Source organism: Phyllostomus discolor, chromosome 5, assembly GCF_004126475.2.
Source record: "Phyllostomus discolor isolate MPI-MPIP mPhyDis1 chromosome 5, mPhyDis1.pri.v3, whole genome shotgun sequence".
NCBI lineage: Eukaryota > Metazoa > Chordata > Mammalia > Chiroptera > Phyllostomidae > Phyllostomus > Phyllostomus discolor.
In genome coordinates, this window is record NC_040907.2 from 69,145,564 (window position 1) to 69,165,352 (window position 19,789).

At 39.6% G+C, this 19,789-nt stretch overlaps 1 non-coding gene across 1 annotated transcript; it reads left to right on the forward strand.

Annotated features, from left to right (window-relative positions):
* Positions 1-8,875: 8,875 nt before the first annotated feature.
* On the forward strand, positions 8,876-9,016 carry LOC114498179. The gene has a single exon (XR_003684630.1). It is a non-coding gene; the product is annotated as a U4 spliceosomal RNA (small nuclear RNA).
* The last annotated feature ends 10,773 nt before the right edge of the window (positions 9,017-19,789 follow it).

Consider the following 19,789-nt stretch of genomic DNA (forward strand, 5'->3'; position numbering starts at 1 on the left):
CACTGCATTTATTTCAAAAACAAATTTCCCAGTAGGTATTTAAGTTTACAATGCCTGCTGCAGAAGAATTAGAAGTAGTGTATTTTCAAGTCTCTTCTCTCTTTAAAAGGTATTTTTTTTTCTTTTAAAATCAGAGAGGCAGAAAGAGAGAGAGGGAATAAGTAAGAGAGAATACTGGATCTGAGATGTGAAAATCAGAACACAGCTACCTTATAATTACATGATGTTAAGGATTTATAGTTGGAAAGTTAGTATCTGAGGGAAGAGTTCCAAACCTATTGTAATATGTAGTCAAGGTTTTTCAAGCTCTATTTACTAAGCAGGCATTATGCGTAACATGGAATGTCTAAATCACAAAATGTTAGAGTGGAAGGAATACAGAAATCATCTAGTTTGAATTCCTTGTTTTAGTGTGAATAAACAGGACTCTAAAAAATAGTAAGTGATTTGCTCAGCTAGCAGTGCAGCTCAGTAGATAAAAGCCCTGGCCAAGTAACACAGAATTGGATTTTAATCACAGCCCTAAGACTTTTTACTCCAAGACTTTGTGTAAACGACATTCCTTCTTGGAGTAGCAACATTCTCATTTGTAAAATTGGAAAAATAATGATACTTAGGACAGCTGTAAAATTTAAATGAGATGGTACATTTTAAAATAGTTAATTATTTGGCATATTGTGATAACACCAATAAATATTAGTTATTGAAAATTATAATTGATCAGTGATACAACCAAGAGTAAAATTAAGATGATTCCTGACTCTATGCAAACACTTTTCCAGTACTGTTAGTACTTTCCTCAGGAGGTATCCGAGGGGGATATAGTCTCTGGAACCTGGGTCACTTTTGTCTTTTTTCTGTGTTTCCCTGCTCCTGTTTAACTATGATATAATAAGAGTCAATGTCTTGCACATGCCAAGCACACAGTAGGTTTTCACTGAAATACATTCTATTGAGACTTAATTGACATTTATTGTGTATGGTAAATTCTTTTTAGCAGAACGCAGCAATGTTTTTATGAAAAAGAAACTAAATGAATTCCACTGAAGAAACTAGTCCCCACAATCTTACAAAATGGTGTTGGAAGTATAGATTGGCATATTTTTTGGAGGACAATTTTGCAATGGACATTTAATGATTTAAAAATAAGCATAAATTCAGAAAACTTTAAGAAAATAATAAGAAAAAGGATCTTATGTAAGATGTTTATTTTAATATTATTTATTAAAAAATTAAAAACAGAACACATTAACATTATGAACAATAATGTGTCAATTAAAAATCCTTGTAATATTTAGTGATATAGAAAAATAGATTACTTAGAAAAAACAGTAGGTTATCAAAAAGTATTTACCATATGGTTTCAATTTAGTAAAAACATAGTCAACCTCAGTCTCTCTGCTCTGAGCACAATCAATCTCTAGCTCCCTCTCTCTGATCTGACCTGCTTTACCACTTGTGCTATTAACATTTATTCTAATATTTAAATTATTTTCCAATACTATATATCATCCAGTTCTCAGAAACTCACTCAATATCTCTCCCCTAAGATGCCCCCTCATTAACTATTATCAAATGTTATTATCTGTAAAAACACATGACCTGCATTATCTAACAAGTGTGTTTACTATCCCTCTTAGCTGTATGTATATCCCTCGAAGTCAGTTTCCTAGAAATGGTGCCTGTCTTTCCACTATTCTATGTCTAAAAACTAGAAAAAAAGAAACAAAAAATATTTGTTGAATTGATAAATGAATACATAAATGAAGGAATGAATCCTTGACCACTGCAATAATGATTTCATTGCTATTCTAGCAATAGTAACTAAGGTATAGGGGTAGCAACAGGAAAACAAGCTTTATTATATAGTGTTAAGCTGAGTAATGGTCAAGAAATGCCCCCTAAATTACTACAGGTTGATGCAGAAGCCTTAGTGGATCTTCAGAATAAGCTGTGTTGCTCGTTCAATGTCTTATTTAGCCTTAGGTATTCCTTGTCAAAATTCACTTGGTATATCAGGCATTGATGCATAAGAAACCACTTCAAAACTTAGTAACTTAAAACAAATAACTGGATGTAACTCAGGATTCTGTAGGTCAGTTGGGCAGTTCTTTTCTGGGCCACCTTCCACTAGGTGTTCCCATATACCTGTGGGTATGCAGGACATGGACCAAGGATGAACTGGAGGCTGGATGATCTAGCATCGCTTCACTCACAAGTTCATGGGTTGAGAGCCTGCCACTCCAGGTAACTGGGCAACAAAATGTCTCACATCATCCAACAGGCCAGCCAAGAATTCTTCATATGGCAGCAAAGATCCAAAATCAGTAAGACAGGTAAAGCCTCAGTGCCTAAGCAGTTTTCAAGATTACTTGTATGGTATTTGCTATTTTATCAGTGGCCAAAACAATCCACATAGTGAAACCCAGAGGCAGTGTGAGGGGTTACCCAACAGTTTAGGTAAAAAGAGGCAAGAAGAAATTAGAAACCATTATTTAGTAATTAACTGCAACCTTTTCTTCAGTCATAACAATTTCATGTCCCTTCTACACATAAAACACACTCCCTCTCAAACCCCACAAAAATCTAATCTAATCATGGCAGTAGGCTCTAAGGCCAGTGTCTTGAGATCTACAATCTTGTCTTCCTGGGTGAAGCTTTTCTTGATCCAGACACTTCTACACTAAAAGGCCAAGTGTTTTTGCCTCGTCCAAGATAGGATATCTGTACTAATTGCTGCTTTTCCTAAAAGGAAAGAATGGGAAGCACAGAGAATCACATATCCATAACAATTCTAAACTCCACCAGGCACATGCCCCGCTCCTTCCCATCAAGTACCCTAAGGGACAGGAATACTCCTTGATTAAGTCCTGGTTCTGCTTTCTGGGAGTGGCTTGCCAAGTGCATTGTTCCTGTGAGGGCTAAAAAAGTACTTTCCCTCCCACCTTTCTTCTACCTGGGCCAATAATTCAAACAACATACAGCAGATTAACAAGAGAAAATCAAATTTTATTATGTGTGTAGGGAATTCACATAAGCATGAAAATTCCAAAGACAGTGAGGTAAAATTGGGTGTATGTGACATTTTGGACAAAGGAGAAAAGGGGGAAATAGGGTCTCAGACTTCAAAAGTGAAAATGGGCACTTTACAGGTACTTGAGGAAGAGCTGAACACAGTGGCAGGCACATTCTTGCTTTAATAGGACACAGTGGGTAATGTAGCTGCCAGGCCCCTGCCTGGAGCCTTCCAATCTACCATACTTAATTCAAATTGGGCTAAGGTGAATGTGCCAAGGTTCCTTCATGAGGCAGGTTTTTTCAAGTGAGTCCCTTAAGTAGGAAAGGGAGAGGATCAAACGTTCTTTGTGAGTCTTTTGTTTCTTAATAACCAACTTAAAATCAATGTCCCAAGAGGCAGTTTCAGGGTGGCAAAACTTTGGTCCCTTTCACTCGCATGGCTCTTGGCTCCACTCTCAGCTCTTCATTACTCCTTTTGCAAACTTTCCCTTTTCCATAAGAAAAGGTCCAAGTTCATAAAATGGAGGGTCCTCATGATTTTGATTTCATTTGTGAGTATGGCTTTAAAAATCATTTTCCCCTATCTTTCTACACATTTCATAGACCTAGCCTTTCCCCTCAATAATCAGTAATCTTGAGGCAGAAGAAGACAACAGCCAGGACTTACCTGATGGTCACCAGGTCTGGACCCCTGGCAAACTAAAGATAACATCTTGACCTAAGTTATGTTTCAGCTCCTGAGCCCTAAGGTGAACTCCTTAGCTCTGAAACCAGACAGAGGGATGCCAGAGCAGATCTCAGAACTGTCTTCAAGACCCGGATAAATGATTTATTACCCTTCCCTCATTTCCAACCAATCAGCTCCTAATATGACCCCAAACCCACAGTGTCTTGTGATTTTGCCCTCTATAATCCGTAACCTACCTGCCACTGGGGAGCCGGGTCTTTCAGGGCTGGAGCTTGCCTACATTCCAGAGTAGCCAGTCCTACAATAAAATATTTACATTTTTCATTGCCAGCCCCTGCTCCTGCATTTCACTGGGTGAGTTGGCACTGGTGGACAGACTCAAATACCGGGGTTTGCTACCATTTGTGGCTATGTGGGTTTCTCAGCCTGCTTCCTGCCCGTAGAAAGCTGGAGACTCAGAGGCTTTTTTTGTGGTTTAAACAATCTCTATCCCTTTGAGTCTAAGTTGAAGGCCTTTATAGTGGTACAATTTCTTTGAAAACTTTATGTACTTTTTATGTGCTAGATTATAGTCCAAAATGCTACACTCACAATTCTTTTCTAGGTAGGCCCCTTTCTTCAGATTTCTTTCATATTTTGGATGAACTTTCAGTGAGACTATGTTCTTAAGATTCTTAGAAACTCTCTTCTGTAATTGAGGAGTGCACCATGTGCCAGTTTAAATCTTTCAGAGGTCTTAAAAGAGGGGCTTATAGCCACATCTTTGATTTGATTTTGGGCTTTAACCCTCTTTTTGAGAACTCTTAAATCATTGGGGAGATTGAGGAAGAGAAAAACTTTCATTTTCCAATGCAGCAAGTTGAGGCTGCCTTATGTTCATTTTTAATTGTGCTTACAAACCAGCAGTTTTTTCTTACACTACTGCCCCCTCTCTCTCTTTGTCTCTCTCTCTCTCCCTTCCTTATCATAGGCCTCAAAACAAAACAAAACAAAACAAAAAATGAAAACTCACTCACACTGTCCACATTCTGCCTGAAAACCAACTTACCAGGTCCACAAGTACCTTATCTATCTTCCAAGTTACTGCAGGCAAGAAGACAGCTATGCCAATTGTTTTTCTGTTTTATAGCTTGGGTTGCCATTTTTCCAGGTGGCTACTGCAGTTTTCTTGCCATTTTTCCAGCCACTACCCACAGCTAAATTTCAAAACCAATGCTGCCCATTTTTAGTTTTTGTCCCCACTCCTTAGAACCAGTATCAGTCCCCCCTCCTTAGAACCAATATCAGTTTGTTTGTATTATGTAACAAACACCCAAAACTTAGTGCTTAGAACATACATGTAGTTTATGAGTCTTAGGAGGGCTGAGTAGCATTTCTGGTCTGGAGTAGCTGATCTCTGCTGGGCTTCTCTAGTATTTGCAATGAGCTGGCAGGGCAGCAGGCAGCTGGGTGATCTAGGATGGCTTCCTCCCTACGTCTGACACCTGGCAGGTTTCTGCACTGGCAGCTGTGCCCCTCAGCTCTTACGGACCTAAAAACAACAAGAGAGGACAAACCCTAATGTGCAAGTTATATTTAAGTTTCTGCTTATTTTACATTTTCTATTTCCCATTGACCAAAGCAAGTTAGAGTCACTTGGCTAAACCCAGCAGCAGTGTAAGAGGGCATAACCGGAGGCATGGATATGAGAAAGCATGAACAAAGTGGGGGCCATTACTACTACAATCTACAACACATAGTTTCCTGAAACTATACATCATCACTCTACATTCACTGATCAGGTGTTGTTTCCAAAGAATGATTGTAGGGCCAGGGGCTGAGTTAAATGAAGTTTTTTATTGTAGTCATGCATTTTATAGAAACTAGCCCTTTTCTTTCCCTCCTGCCCTGTCCCAGTATAAAGGGCTTGGCTTTAAACAAAGTCATCTAGATAGACTTTTTTCATAGAGAGAATACTCTCTATGGATCTTGAGTATATTTTTCCAACAGAAAGCTTTAAGCCTGGGTCATCTTAGTCTATCAGAAGAGTTGTAATAATGCTGAACCTCAAAAAGAAAAAGGCCTGGATTTTAATTTCTTTCTTTCTAGGAGGAAAAAAAAGGCCCCTATGCAAGTTTTCCGGACCACTGATTGATTCTTCACTCTTAGTCATTGTCTCTCCTGCAAAAGGAATTTAAATTCTGCTTCATCAGTGCCTTGAAGTAAATTGAGACACACATACATCCTCCAATACACGTGCACATGCCCACACCCAAAATGCACACACTCTAATAACAGAAACACAAATATGAGCAGTGGGCATGACTCTGCCTCAATACTGAGACTCACTAGAACTCACGCAAAATTCAGTTTGCATTTTCTGAGCAGTCACACACTTTCACCTACAAAAGGACAGTATGCTTAGTGGTTAGTAACATGGGCTCTAGAGTCAGACTGCCAGAGTTGAGTCTCAGCCCAGCCCTTTATTGATTCTGTGGCCTTGGGTACATTAAGTAACCATTCTGTGCCCAAGTTCCCTCATTTGTAAAATGCTGTTAATAATAGCCTCTTCCTCCTGAAGTTGTTCTGGGGAGATACAAGAGGTTTGCAGAGAATTTGACATGTGTAGGTTCTCAATAAAGAAGAGTAAATGCCCTTAGTCATCTAACTGGGGACTGGGAAGGGCCCAGGGTCTCAGCAGGGCAGTTGAGACATAATATCAGCCTTTCCTGCTGAGGTAGATGGCTGGGAGGATCCTCTTTTTCTCAATACTAAGACAAGTTTCCTAATAGCTGCGTTATTTGTCAAGATTTTGGAGAACCCATGCTGAGCCTTGAGGCCTGAGCCAGAAATTCAGCTGTCACAGTTCTTTGCCTTCTATCACAGACACCTAGGAGGCTGCAAAACTAATGACAGAAACTTCTCATGGGTCGTTTCTGAACTGCAGTTCATTTGTCTCACTGAGAGTTGTAATAGATTCAGCACCCCTTTTCAGAAAAGCCTCCTGTGTGACAGGCAGAGTTAATGCTCGTTTTATTTCACAAAACCTCATTTGCTTACTAAGTGCCAAGCCTAATTCCAACCATTTTATAAATATCAACTTATTCAATCTTCAAAATAGCCTTATAGAATAAGTTCAATTGTTGTCTCCATTTTAGAGATGGGAAAACTGAGGCATGGGCAGTTCAAATAATGTGCCCAAGGTGAGCTAGTGGAGTGGCAGAGCCAGGACTCAAAGCCAGTCAGTCTGGGCCAGAACCTGTGCTTTTAACTATTAGCCTGTGCTGACTTTCTCAATGGCACGTTATTGTTTGTTAAACAATTCTTTTGTGTTCAGGCCCAGCAAAGGTCTCATCATTCATTGTTGCATTTAATCTTTCAAAAGGGATTAGTACCCCCATTTTCTAGATGAGGAGACTGAGGCTGATTGAGTGTCAGTGGCTGGGCCAAGCTCCCATAGGTGACTAGGACCAGAGCAGTACCTGTTGTCATGAGGCCCACACTATCTCACCACCCAAAGAAATACTTGATAACTAAGAAAAGCCATAAAACATGTTTTTGCTCCAAGTGCAAAACATACCACTATTGTCTCTGCTTTTTCATGGTTTTGACTAAATCCCACTAAACTTAATTTCCAGGAAAATTCACTTAATAAAAATATTAAAATAGTAGAATAAGCACATTTTACATTTATTATTCATTCATTCATCCCACAAATTCTTTATTAGAGTCCGCTCTATGCCAGGTACTGCTTGTGTGTGGTCAGATCGATGTGCCACAGGACACACAAGTCCCAGAGCCTTTTTGCTTAATGGTGATTACAAATGTGACTCCTAAGACACATGCCTCTGGCATCACAGCCTTAGTTCATTCTTTCCCAACACATGTTTGCAGTCATGGCCTTATTCAGGACAGTCATTGGCTCCAGACTCCTAAAGGACACGTGTCAGATGGGGTGAGTGAAGTTCTCACTGAATTTCAAAGAACTTTGGTTGATACCTGCTAGGAAGATTTACCTTGCCCACTCAGGCTGCTATGCTATAAATCCCTATTCTGGAGCCAATTGCAAATTTCGTAGGCATTTAAATTTGCTGTCCACTTCTGGAGAATAATTACAGCTATTTAATTGTATTCATAATTTAGCATACACCTGAAAAATATGCTGTGAAATATCAGAGGGATCCTTTAATCCTGGTGTTCCATTTACAAACTGTCACATTTATAAAGCATCTTTAATCTTCTAGGGTCTGCTGGAATTTTTTATTACAGTCTGCTTTGTGCTTTAAATATTAAAGATTCAGCAATACTTCAAAAGGTGATAATGCCTGATGCTCTGATGGAGTTTAAACCTCACCAGCTAAATATATTGAGGAATGTTCAGTGGCCCTGGCTTAATTAAACATGCATGTATATTTTCAAATACAATATTTTTCTGTTGGTTAGGTTTCTGACAAACCTCCAAACAGGTCCAGGTGGAACAAAGCATGTAAACAGCCTTGTAAGTGAAGCTTAAAGCACTCAAATTAGCACCTTCCCTCGATTAATATGCAAACCTCAGAATCTCTGCATTTGATAATGTCATTGAATACTATTTGCAGCTTAACAGTGAATCTTTGTCATTTCATTTTTCTCAAACATGTCCAGTTTAATTATGTGAAAAAAAACACTGGTGCCGGGTATTTTAGCCAATGAGATGGTTTTTGTTCTCAGTAACTTACTCATCTCTGGAACATGGCATACATTAGAAGGCAGTGGCAGGCTTTAAACGTACCATTTGTTTTCATTATATAGCACTTAAAAGGTACCCTTCTTCTCATTCGGCTTGCCATGTTAACACGGTCAGAGCTCTCATGGGCCTTAAGACCAAATTACCTGTGGCTGTGGCTACTTGAAAATTACTTAAACAGGTTTCACAATTTAAAAAAGAGCATCAGTGCAAGAATCTATGCATTTAATTGTTGACACTAACACAGATGTCTCCATTTTCTCTATTTTATTTTGAAAAGAAATCTCTATTTGGCATTTGCCACACTTTGGATTTCTCTGAAAAGCCAGTTTCAAAAGAACTATATTTTGTTTTTAAACATGTATATTTAAATTTTTGTCAGAAGAAATGAAATACTAAGCTCAGATTTTCAACCCCAAACTTCCAGATATCTTTCATACAGTCATATAATATTGTCTAATATTAGCTTTGCACAGTGGCAGTATTGTAGCCAATGAGGTTTATATGAGGCGTGATTATTGCTAATAGAAAAAGAAAAAAAAATATTGCCTAATATTAAAACCTCCAAATAAATAACACTTTGAATAGCTGCTTATCTATTTGGAAATATGACTTACTAAAGGTACCCAGATAGAGACTGGCAGTAGTTTGAAAAGGGAACTACATGTTTTACAGATGAGCGAAAGATGATTGGCTTTGAATCATTCAAGCTGCTGTAGAATCAACATGCAACAACTGCTGGACTAGAAAAAATATATAGTAAAAATATATGTGTAGGCTTCCCATAAAAGTTCAATCATTATGCTGTAATAGCTAAGCTTGTGCAAAAGAAATTTTTTTTAATAAAAAAGGTCTGTGAGATCCGAGGCAGTATTAGAGCAATTTTCTAGGTGAGGCAGTGCTAGTGGAATGTGACAGGTGAGTTATTGTTATTCTAATACCTAAGGCAAAGCAGCAACCACACAAAATGATAGACAAATCTGAATACGATCAGCAAGGTGGCATTTGGATGTAATCTTCCTTTATTGTGGAAAAGGCTGCATGGGTATTATACAGTGAAGGAGTCGTGTGGACGGCTGTAGACAGAAGACTCAGCGGGAGGAAAGATTTCAGGAGATATCTGTGCTTTGCTGGGTAAGGAGTACACTTGGAAATTGGATTTGTAAACAAATTAAAAGCCAAATTTCTTTTTTAAAGCAGTCTTCAGTGGGTGTTGACAATCATCACTTAACCTTGGCAATTGGAAGTCTTTGAAACAAATAATTAGGGGAAAATGGGGAATGTGGACTACATTTTAATTTTGGCTCCTGTTTTGATAATCCTTAGTGTTTCTGTCGTGGATATGTGAGCCAAGTGGCCATTTTAGATCCCCGGATGGGAAAAGATTGCCTCCCCTGAGGATTCCAGCCACTTTTTGCTGTCTTAAACTGTGATCACCACCTCTAATTAAAAGCCTTAATAGTATCTGGGCCCTAACAATACAAAGGAGACCACAACCTACTGAAAGGGTGCATTTTATTAAGTGACAGAAAATCTTAGAAATTTGAGCCTGCAGAAACTGCATGCGTGATCTTTAATGGATTTTTAAAGATGACAAGAAAGGAAATGGGAAAGTAAAGCAATGGAAGGCAGGGATTCCCTGAAGGAGCATTCTGAAGTAAATCAGTGCAACCGAAGAAGTGAACTCCCAGGGCCTGGGGATATCTCCCAGGTTTTTCAGCTGGACACTTATGGCCTGTTGGGTCCCTGAACACCTCTGCTCTGGGCGGACTTTGACAGAACAAGTCACAGAAAGATGAACGACAGCACCTGAAGTGCTGTTTGCGGGGCAGAAAATTGCTCCCTTTGCACGCTGGGCTGCCTTTGCTCTCTGTCACATGACTTATTACAGTCTCCCTACATAACAGTGCCATTTATGTATGTTAACTTGTCGAGTAGTAATGGTATTCTTTGCCTCCTTTTTCTCTGCTGCTCAGCCAATTAAAAACAAAGGAAGCAAATGAGGTCAGCACTCGTAAAATCTGACTCTATAGGTGACAGGCACTCTGAGACCAAATAGCCTTGGATGCTGTTACAGTGCAAGTAAACCATGAACAAGGAAACATCCCTGCTTCCCAGAGCTTTTACTTATATATTTATTTTTTCAGGTGAGAAGCTGATTTCAGGTTTTTTTCTTTTAATCAACCTAAATAAGGTACATCTTTTAAGGAGTTGGTTAATGCTGCTAATACAATTATGTGTCTCATATGGAAAAAAGGATATAAACAAGAGGTTGTCTTTAATCTTCTAGTACAAAGACCAACATTTAACCACAAAGTAGAATTTTATCTCCAGAAGCTCTTAAAATAGCCCCATCAGCGTCACACAATTACAGTAAGTGCTTTTGAAATGCTCCACACACAGGTATACAGGAATACCGCATCCTATTTTCTGATCCCAGCCTTGTGAGTACAGTGATTTTTGAAAAGCTAATTAGAAGAACCTTCTTGCTTCCTTTAGGTGTGATTTAAATAACACACTGGTTCTTATTCCATGTCCCTCGGCTTGGCTTCTGCGGTACTATCCTATACATCTTGGCGTGTAAGACAATCCCTTAGGGAGAGAAACTGCTCTCAAAATCAGAGGTGACTTACACGATGCCCTGGCTTTACTGCTATATAGCTTGGCTGCTAGGCCTGACGCCGGCAATAGCCCCAGAGCCCTTCCCACCCTGAGGCCTCCTTGGCGTGCTATAAGCCGCTCCGCGGAGGGGTTAGTGTGGAGGGAGGTGGTCAGTACATGTTGTCCTGTATCAGCTGCTGAAGGGGATGCAGCAAGGGAGACTACAAGCTGACCTAATTACTTATATTTTCTTCATAGACCTTGACTTGGAAGATACAGATCTTCAACTTGAAGATACAGATAACACCTACTCTACACTTGACTCCGATTGCACAGATATCTCCAGAAAAAACAAAAAACAACCATGGAATAGAGCATCATCAGGCCTCTTTTGAGTTGAATACCACACAGGGCAACAACAGGGCCCAACAACGGCCAGGGAGAGACAGGATTCTGAGCTAACACCTGGCTTTCTGCCTCAAATCGTGATTGTCCTTTGACCACTCACACTCAGGGAGAGTGAGATGTAGCCTGCTTTTCATCCATCAGAGGAGGGATGTCTCTATTGTTAAATTTCTGGGTTGTACACTATGTAACATATTTACCAGTGTGGTGATAGATTGCCTTCTGTCTTCTTCTTATTTTATTCTCTAAAGATTTAGCCTCTAACTAGATTGATTATAAAATCTTTAAAGGGAGGACTAATTGTATAGTGCTCTTGAATTCTCACTTTTAATCATACTTCACCTATTCTGGGCGCACAGAGTGTACTTCACAAATCACTGATGGATCTGTGGGCACTTCACACATCATACTCATGTAAATAAAAATATGTACAACCTCTGCTCTGGTGGTTAACACATATGTTTGCAAGTAACAGAAACCAGGACAACTCTTGTACTTTTAAATGACAGATTCATAATTCAAAAAAAATTTTAGTCAATAGAGTGCTGAAATGAACTAATGGCATAGCAAAAAATTCTGAGACAGCATTGCTTAATATCTCAGAGGACCTCAAATTTACATTCATTCTTTTAGCAAACATTTAGTGAGCATCTACTATATCCTGGGGACTACTCTATGGGCTAGAATTACAACATGTAACAAGACACATATGATTCCACTCTCATGGAGCTTACTTTCTATGGTCCAAACAGTTTTGCTATATCCCCAGATCATAGAATAGATCCCAGAATATGGTGTGATGCTCAGTAAATGTTTTCCCCAGTGCCTCTCTTCTGGGTAAGCTTCTTGAATTCCTTGAAGTCCCTTCAACATCCTGACCACTCTAAAAACATTACTCTAAATATAAATGTTTGCCTTTGTTCTTGGCCGAGATAAGGTGACTGGGATTTCAGGCCATGGCAACATTAACCAAAGGCACAGGGGTATAAAAACTCATGGGTGTTAAAAGAAAAGGAAGTGACCCAGTACTTTATAGCAGTAATTCTAACCCTGGCTGTGAATTGGACTCACCTGGGGAACTTTAAAGAAATATATGCTTCTGTCTGTGTTCTGTGGCCAAAATTCCCCAGTTGATTTCATACTGGGCTCAAGTTTGGTGTTTGCTAAAACTCCACCTACAAGTGGGTCTCACATGCAACCAGAGGTGAGAACTTTTACGCTAGAGTAGAGCATGGTGGCAGGGAGATGAGCCTGGAAAAGCATATCAGAGTCACATTGTGAGAGCCTTGAATAACATGCTAATGAGCTTTGAATTAATTCTGTAATAAAAAGGGGGTATTAAAAATCATTTGAAAACACACAAGTGACATGATTAGATCTGTCTTGGAAAGAACTCTGGTGACAGGATGTAGGGTAAACTTAGTGAGAGAATTAAGCCTAAACAGAGGTTGTGGCAACACAGCTAGGAGGCCAAAATGGTTTTTGAGAAACACTGGTAGAGAGAGTTTGAATCATATGGTGATCCTGAGTGCAGAGGTTTGAGAGACTAGGAATCAGAATTGATACTAGGTTTCTAATGCAAATGGTCGGCTAAGAGAAAGACACGGTTAACTGAGGGCAGGGATTCTCACCAAGCATGTGCATTCTGGGGTGGCTGACAACTCAGTGGGAATGTGACAGAAAATATTAAAGCTCTAAAAAGGAGGACTGGACTAAATAATGTGTTCTTTAAGAACACTTTCAACTTTGAAATTCTATGGCTCTATTGCATAAGGTTATTAACTCATTAAAGATATGGTTTGTATTTTTATCTTTATATTCTCCACAATGCACTTTGTAGGGGACCTAACATATCTGATGGATGAAGAAATGTAAAATTAAAAGCACACTTTCAAAAGGATTCCCAACGTGCAAGACTGTTTGTTTCCATCCCACTGTCCTACTTTGATTTATTTCACATTGATCTGAACCATGTCCATATTTCTAGGAAACACTATCGCTTTTGTAATCCAGTGTAGAAACCTGACTGGGCTTGTTTTCCCCATCTATGAAATTGAGCCCTTAATAATAATAACAACAACAACAACAACAACAATGATAACAATGACACCTTCATTATAAGGTAATGTGAGTACATCGTCATCACCCAAAGGGTATGAAGGTCAGGGGACACAGGGGAGCCCACACCATTGTTGGCGATGTGGGCATGACCACACAGTGCTGTGCCGCTGGACAAGCTCGGATGTCTGGTGTTTGCTGCCCTGAATGTACAGTCAGTAACCTAGTGGGCCAAGTTAATATTAGCTTGCACTGGGTATATGAGGGTATTTTGTTGCTGTTTGGAGAAATGACCAGTTTACTTGGTTATATTGACAGCTCTACTGTAAAATTTGCTGGCATTAAAGGTCAAAAAGACCCAGTTTTCCTCTGGTTGCTGCTACCCAAAAGAGAATAAATCTGGGAGCTGATTCACTTCTCTGACAATAATTTATGAATCATGCATTGACTGTGTTTGAATTGAGAAAGGCTTTCATATCCTTTCCATTAGCTCAGATTAAGTTTTCATATAGATGCTGGGAAGCATGCTAGCAATATCCTTAGCTCATTTTTATGAAAATTTTATCAGTGCTTTTTTCTGTAGTACACTCCAATTGGGATGTCTCAGAATCTAAAGCTCAGCTTTGAACATGAACTTCTCTCAACCTGGCTGGCTGCTGCTCTAAAGGTTTCAATATTTTATGGGCTCTGGCTAACTCAGCCGTGAGATTCAAGCTGCAGAGATTTAACTCTAATGTAAAATCATGAACAGATGAAAACTGGGATGTCATAAGTAATACATCTACAAGAGCAGGATGCAGTTACCATTTTTAAAAGGGCTTTAAAAAGAAAACAACATTCTCTGTTCTGTCTTTATGCCTCAAAATGAAAAGCCCCTGAGCTATTGTACTAACACAGGGCCATCTTTTTTTTGCCTGCTTTTCTTCAATTGCTGCTTAATTGTTGTTGCGAGCTGGGTTTTTCTCCCCCTTAAGGTTTCCCCATCCACATGAAAGCCCCTAATGTCTGCATTTCAGAGAAATGGGCACCGCATTGTGAAATGTGTATAGGCCAAATCCATTTCTTAGCATCTTCTTCTTCTTTTTTTTTTTTTTGTCTCAAAACTGATTTAAAACATTTGGAAAATCTGTCTATTCAGCTGAAGTGTTCTACTGCATTCTTTCCTGCAAACAGTGGGGTCACATGTGATCCATCTGATGGACTTTTCTGCTGCAATCTATAGCCATTTCCCTCGAGCCCCGCAGAGCCTGGCAAAGCAGAGGAGCTCAGTAATGGCTCCAATAACAATGTGTTCTTTGTGTGCAAGAATCTAGGGGGAAGAGCTAGGTGGACTGGTCAGTAACAAAACACCACCATTTTTGCACTATTTATTTCTTCATATGCACTCTGCCATTAAAAGTATTTTTTAATAGTAAATACCTCTTTCCATAGAATACTGCCCAAGCATGAAAAGAACAAATAAAGAAAATTTTAGTGTTAAAAGACTGTGGTCATTATTGCTACTTACTAACCTGTGTGAAATAAGGTGGCAGAGGGCAGGACTGCGTTGCCGGTTTCTGAGCTTGTAAAGGGAGAGACAGTTCTAAAGAGAGCTTAATTCATCTGTTCAAAAATAGCACCTCATATATGCCCTGGAATAAAACCATCTCTCTCTAGTTCCAACAATATCACAAAATCAACACCCCACAAAAATAAGTCCAAAATTGCAGGTTGGGAGACACCAGAGAGATCAGGCGGTATGCCTCTTTCCTGCAGGGCTCTGGCTCTCCAGCCTTCCAAGGCAAGACGGTGACTCTGCTGGTCTTGGAGGTTCAGGGACCCATGATCTCTGTGAGGAAACTTCCCAGTCTTCCATCATTTTAAAAGTTGCTTTTCTGCCCTTGTATTCAAGAGATGTCTATCCTATTTTAATTGAAGCCCAGTTACTCCTCTTTAGTTAAAGCACACACAACATGGGAAGTGATAGACCTCTTTTATCCTTGAAGAAAGTAATGAAGTTTCCCCTTTGATCTTATCTGCTGTAGGGTAACACCAGCTTCTTTAACATAGTAATGTGAAGGGCACTTCTCATTCACGCAATCACCGACATAATATTAAATGTCCCAGAGAAATCTGACTTCCAATGATATTGTAATACTTAAATATTAAAATAGGGATTTTTTCCCCTTACTAAACTAGAAATATCTAAATATATATGTGTATGTATACAGTAGTCCCCCTTACCCACAATTTTGCTTTAAGCAGTTTCAGTCACCCATAGTCAACTGCAGTTCAAAAATATTAAATGAACAATTCCAGAAACAACAACTCATAAGTTTTAAATTGTTCACCACTCTAAGTAGCACGATGAAGTCTCTCACCATCCCACTCTGCCCTACCCAGGACATGAACCATCCCTTTGTGCAGCATAAGCATGCAGCACTAAGTGTTGGTCACTTAGTGGTCCACTTGGTTATCAAATCAGTTGTCATGGTATCACAGTGTTTGTGTTCAAGTATCCCTTATTTTTCTTAATAATGTCCCCAAAACACAAGAGTAGTGATTTTGGCAATTCAGATATATTAAAAAGAAGCCATAAAGTGCTTATCTTAAATGAAAAGGTGAAAGTGCCTGACTTAATAAGAAACAAAAAAAAATCGTACATTGAGGTTGCTAAGATCTACTGGCAGGGGTGTCCAACCTGTGGCCTGTGGGCCACATTGCAGCCCAGGATGGCTGTGGATGCAGCCCAACACAAAATCATAAATTTACTTAAGACCTTATTTTTTCTCATTAGTTTTCATTGGCGTTTGTATTTAATGAGTGGCCCAAGACAACTCTTATTCTTCTAGTGTGGCCCAGAGATGCCAAAATGTTGGACACCCCTGATACAGTAAGAACAAATCTTCTATCTGTGAAATTTGAAGGAAAAAAAGAAAGTCATACCAGTTTTCCTGTTACACCTCAAATTGCATGTCATGGCCACAATGCACGATAAGTCTTTCATTTTTAGATGGAGAAGGCATTAAGCTTGTGGGTGAGAGACGTGAACAGAAAACGTGGTCCAATTGATGGCAATGTGTTACACCAGAGAACACTGGTTGAGTCTACACAAAGACTTCATTCAGCAAGGGATCCCAGAAATGAGTGACGCCAAGCACTTACTACAAGTAAGGGGTAGTTACAGCTTCAGGAATAGATTTGGACTGAAAAATATAAAAATAACTGGAGAGGGAGACCATATTCACATAACTTTTATTATAGTATATTGTTATAATTGTTCTATTTTATTATTGTTATTAATCCTTACTTTGCCTAATTTATAAATTAAACTTGTATGTATGTATGTATAGGAAAAACATAGTCTGTTTAGGGTTTTGTACTATCTATAGTTTCAGACATCCACTGGGGGTCTTAGAATGTATCCCCCATGGGTATGGGACTACTGTATGGGTATGTGTGTGTGAGGGTGAGAAATGAGATTTCTTATACTAGGCCACAGGGAGAATGAATTGGCATATCTTATCTGGGGGATAATTTGGCATCAGATATCAAGAATCTCCAAATATTCCCTTGCCCTTTGACCAAGTTGTTCCACTTTCAACATTTTCATCTTAAGAAATAATTATGAATATGGTACAGATTAAGCTAATGAATATTGGCTGCAGTATTATTTATAGCAGTTAAAAACTGAAAAAAAAATAGCTTTCTAACCACAGTAGATGGTAAAATAAATTACCATATGATAGAATATTTTGAATTAGAAAGTATTAGAAAGAAAACCCATGATACAAAACTCCATACATATACACACAGTATAAAATCCATTTTGTTAAATAAAATTATACATATTTTGTTAAAAAAACATACTACTCAAAATGTATTGTGTAGTTACTATGTGTGCTAGACACCATATTAAGAACTCCATGCATGTTATTTATTTAATCTTCAAAATAAACCTATGGTAACATATTATTTTCCACATTTTGTGGAAAAGGAAACCAAGTCTTAGACAATTTAGGTAACTTACCAAGCCCAAGAAGGCAGTAAGTGGCAGAACCAAGACTTGTCACCATGTCCAGTTGATGGCAGAGATTGTGGTCATTAACAGTATGTTATACTGTTGATATAGACATACAGAAGACCAGAATTTAGTAATCTAAAATATTAAATTATTATTTCTGATGTTGGGATAACTATTGATCTTTTTCTTCTTTAAATTTATTTTCCAAGATATCTAAAATGAACACATATCTTTTATAATTGGAGAAAAAAGCTATTCAATTTGGAACTTCTCTTACTGACTCTTTCTCCATTTACACACATACACACACACACACCCACACACACACACAGAAAGAGAATATATGATCTGTCCTTCCTCAAGCACAAATTTTCTTTGATCTTCAAAATTTTTGTCATGATCCTTTCTAGATATATGCTTCTCTAAAGGTTTCCTGAAGAATCCCACCAAATGTAGGAGTTCCAGTCCTTGCCTTTGAAGCCCTATCAATTTGTCATCTTGTCTAGTTCCAATTAACAAAGCTCCATTGGAGACCTTTACCACCAAAGCAATGATATCATGCCTTCAGTCTGTTCACTAAAGACAGATCCCTCTTATAAACTCATTCCTGTTTTCAAGCCGTGTTTATAACTTCCCAGGATGTGAATGCAACCTTATCTCTGAAAGTGAGCTACATTTTTTCCCCTGTTCTATAGTACATCAGCCATCATCAGCACTAAGAGCTCAACAACTGGATGTTCTTTGCAATTCTGGGAATGATCATGATGAGGAGGAGGTTGCAGGAGGCCAGCAAAGACATTGTTCATTCTTCCACTGTCATGTTGCCCACAGCAAAATGCAGCATGGACTATTTTAACTTGAAAGGAAGTAGATGTGTATGATGGGAAGGTGGCACATTTATATCCCTGATCTTTCAGCACACATTTATTGAGCAAATACTATGTCGTTTGCTATTCCAGACATTCAGTCTACAAAGATGAGTAAGGCCTAGTCTCTGCCCTGGCAGAGCTAATAGTCTAGTGGGGTAGAGACAGACTAAAAACACAACTTGGGGCCCGACTGGAAAGAACCTGTTAAATTCTGGGAGGGTTGCAAGATGTTGGCAGAGTAGTAGGGTATATTGTGCATCTCCCCCCAGAAAGAAATTGGAAATAAAACTAGAGAGGACTAGCCACCTGAAATAAACTGAAGACTACACCCAAAAGGAGACTTTTAACCAAGATAGGGGGGCGAGGAACCGCCCACCATGACTAGTAGGAAGGCTGAGGTCCTTGAACGGGCTGACCCATTCATGGGGGAGCTGGCAGCACAGGTGTGGGAGCTTTCCCCTGAAAGGAGAGAAGCCAGGAACACAAGCCAGGCTCCCAAACACAGAGCATCAGTGCCAAGTCAGCAGACCACGTAGCACCCAGCCGTGAAAGGCCGTGGGGTTGGTCTCTGCTGGGGAGAGACAAGATCCACTGGAGACAAAGTGGGCTCTGTTTTCTTTTTCTTTATTAATTTGTAAAGGGGCAAAACACAGGTTTTGTGTTCACAACCACTCACCTTGGGCCCCAGTGAAGAGACGGCCGCGCAAACTGCACCTGAGCGGAGAGCCTAGAGCGGGAGGCACTGGAGAGAGATGTCAGGGAACAGCTGTGGGGTATTACGTGCTGGGATGTAACTGGATTCCATAGCAGGCATCTTTCTTGAGAAGAGCAAGTCCCTCCCAGGGGAAAAGCAATTACCTTATCCTGTGGGATACCATTTTCCCCAACCTCTGATATCCTGCTTGCACCACCGTGTATCTTTTTTGTTTTGTTTAGTTCTGTTTTGTCTTGTTTTGTATGTCTTTTTCTTTCTTCTTTCTTTTCTCCCATCTTGCATCTTAATCCCTGCTGTGGAGACAGCAACATACTCAGACTCAGGGGGTGTCTGAGAGGGCCTGTAGGGTGCAGCCATATCACACTTTCCTGGGGAAACAGACCAACAATCCCCCCTTTTGGGAGGATTGCACATTTGGGAGAGTCATAGAAACACCATCCTGGTTTCCCACAGACCCCAAATCTGGGCTCCAGAGACTCCACTCATAAGCCTCCTAGGGGCCCTGCCCTGCTGAGTACAGAGGAAAAGTCCTGGACAGACTCAGCCTAGTGGCTTAGGGTCAGGGGAACACATCCATCATCTCCCCTATAACCTGAAGGGCACCTGCCATGGGAGATTCAGGAGTTCCAACTTCCCCACCCCACCACAATTCCACCAGAAGTCCTCTCAGCAAGACTGCCAGCATGCTGGCAGGCAGACAGGCAGAGGTGGATCCTGTGGTGACTTG